The 2,952-nt window shown below is 43.9% G+C and overlaps 1 pseudogene; it reads right to left on the bottom strand.

The window, feature by feature from the left end:
* Nucleotides 1–553: 553 nt before the first annotated feature.
* Nucleotides 554–1,652, bottom strand: LOC101601037 (annotated as a pseudogene).
* Nucleotides 1,653–2,952: the final 1,300 nt, after the last annotated feature.

The following is a 2,952-nucleotide window of genomic DNA, read 5'->3' as shown; positions in this document are numbered from 1 at the left end:
AAGGTGACAGAAGTACACAAGGTAACACATGTGCACAAGGTGGCACATGCATCTGGAGTTTGTTTACAGTAACTGGAGGCCCTGGCACGCCAACTCTATCTCTCTTGTTTTCTTGCTCCTTTGATTTAAAAAAAAAAAAAAAGCCAGTTCATTGGGCTTGTCTTAAAAAAAAAAAGCAAATATAAAAAAAGTTTGGGTGTGGTGGCACATGCATTTAACCCAGTACCAGAGAGGCAGTGGTAGGAGGGTTGCTGTGAGGTTGATGCCAGCCTGGGTTAAAATGAGACCTTTCCTTAACAGACCTAAAAAAATACAACCAGACACACTGGGAAGAGTGTTCTGGCACTTGACACTTTGGTGTTTTGTTAGTATTTTTTAAAATATATTTTTATTGACAACTTCCTGTTTTGTCATTATTTTTTTAAAATAAAATGTAATGTTACTTTTCTGAGTAATCAGCCAGAATAACATTCTCAAACTCAGAAACCTACTGGCACAACTCAATGTCAGACATCATTTCTATTATTATTATATTATATTATATTATATTATATTATATTATATTATATTCTTTCGTCTGCCAAGCTATCTTCACATTTTTAATATCTAAAGGCAGACCTAAATGATAATCCCAGCAATATTCTGGAGATAAGATTTTAGTGGGTCTATTGAGGAGGAAACATTTGTTTAGGTGGCTTTCATCATGCTACTTAGCTTCTATGCCATTTTTCTTGTCCTAATGGATTCCTTTAAAACACTCCTGGGTGAGGTTTAGAACCTGAATCGGTGTTCCTCCAAAAATGACTGCATGGTAATAAAAATCCCACTGTCCAGATGGAATGTATGCTGCCAACTCTTTCTGCCTCTCATAGGTAAACTCATCAAGTTCCATGTTGTGCCACTAGGCCTGGAGCTGAGCCACTGACTGGCCACAAGTTTCCACACAAAAATTATCTTGGAAGATCTGGTCAACATCCATACAGCAGAGGAAGTTGACCTCACGCTGGATGTGGGAGGAAATGTGCTCCCTGATGCTCTTCATGCATCATGCTAACGTCCTGCAGCCTCTTCTCAGCCTTGACCTCAGACGCTTTGAAGGACCGCAAGGGATTCAGCTCTATTAAAGGCATCCTAGAGATGTCATCCTCCATGATGTAAAATATGACTTTGTGGCCGACCAGAAGTACCTATTAGCAGATATTATGAACTCTTCCAAAAATATTCGATGTATCTTTCAACAGCAGAAACAGTCAAGGCCACAGTGATTTTCTGATGGGCATAATGCTTTTCTAGGATAGCTCTGTTTTAAGTGCCTTCCCATACAACTGGTGCCTTCATGGGGTCACTGCCACTACCTCTGGGCATTTCTTTGGATTAAACCAGTTGTCTAGTGGAAGTTCTTCACTGTTGTCTTCCTTCCATCCTTCTTTTCCTATGTCCTCTTCATCCTCATCTTGATAGTCAGGGGTCCTATTGTTAAACCAGGTCTGAAACCACCAGCTCTTCAGACTGTTGTTGTCACCAACTTCTGGATTTTTCCCATGATATATCCACAGCAAAGAGCCTTCTGGGCTGTTGATATATTCCCGAAACACAACTACCATAGTTGAGAGAACCAGCATGGACAGAATTACTTTTCTTTTGACATTCATTATTGTCACCTTGTTTAATATTCAGGAACTAGCATCAGAGGCTCCAAAGCCCATTGCTTTCTGGATAGTTGAAATCTACTTACTCTTTTGCTGTGGCCAATCATCACTGTGGAGCAAGCCGTGCACATTGAAAGCTATTTGAGTGAGCCAATCTTGCAGCCTTTAGAGAAGCACTCACTGTCCACTGTGTTCCCCGCAGAGCAAAAGACAAAACAACAGTTCTACTGAGCTCCAGCCTGTAGGAGGAGGCAGGGCTCAGAGGAAGAGAAGGTATGCATTTCAGCTCCTGATGGACAGGGTATGGGCACCAGGGCCATCACAGGACAAATGGGGGAGACAGCCGGGGGAGGCGCTGGGAGCTGGACTGTGCCTCACCCTGGGTGGCCAGGACAGTAGCAGGGTAGGCCAAGAATGCCAGGCACAGCTCCCTTGCAACCGTGTGCTCTGAGCATAGAGCTAGGGCCAGTGGGTAGATAATTTCTGAGGTGAGCCAGGCAGCCCAGAAGGAATGTGCAGCAGCTCAGTGAGGTTGTGTGAACCCCAAGGCCTCTTGTCCAGAACCTGCTCTATACTTACCTGACATACTGGGCTCATAGGGGACAGAGGACAGGTTCGAGTTAATGTAGAAGATTCTGTCACACATTCTCAGACAACCAGACAGAATGGTATCTCTGAGGGAAATGATAAGAAAGTTTCCCTAAGCTCACCAGGTTTCTGTTGTCACACTGCCATGGCAACTGAGAACTGTGATGTCATCACGACTGGGTGATGTCACATAAGGAAGCTGTAACTGAAGGGAAAGAGTGCAGCCCTGAGTATTTTATAGAGAAGAGCAGGGCAAAGGCAGAGAGGAAGTCTGGACTCATCTGACCTCCCCACCCACATCTTAGTTAAGTAAGCAGGCAATGTGGACAGCATCTGTAGGTGGGCACAACTCCAGTGACCAGAGGAGGGCACAAGAAACCCAAATTCAGAGATTTGTTACAATCAAGATAACCTTGGGCTGGAGAGATGGCTTAGCAGTTAAGGTGCTTCTCTGTGAAGCCTAAGGACCCAGGTTGGTTCCCCAATACCCACACATAAAGCCAGATGCACAAGGTGGCTCATGCATTTGGAGTTTTTAGGCAGTGGCTGGAGGCTCTGGTGTGCTCTCTCTGACCCTCTTTTACTTTTTGCTTGCAACTAAACAAAATATATAACATAAGATAACCTTGAATTGGGTCAATTGTTCCGCTCTGTTCCTAAGCAATATTTGGCACAACCTGTGTGGTTCAGAGGACCAGAAAAGATCCTTGGGAAA

The sequence above is a fragment of the Jaculus jaculus genome, chromosome 1 (genome assembly GCF_020740685.1).
Source record: "Jaculus jaculus isolate mJacJac1 chromosome 1, mJacJac1.mat.Y.cur, whole genome shotgun sequence".
Lineage (NCBI taxonomy): Eukaryota > Metazoa > Chordata > Mammalia > Rodentia > Dipodidae > Jaculus > Jaculus jaculus.
This window is presented reverse-complemented; position numbering and strand designations above follow the sequence as displayed.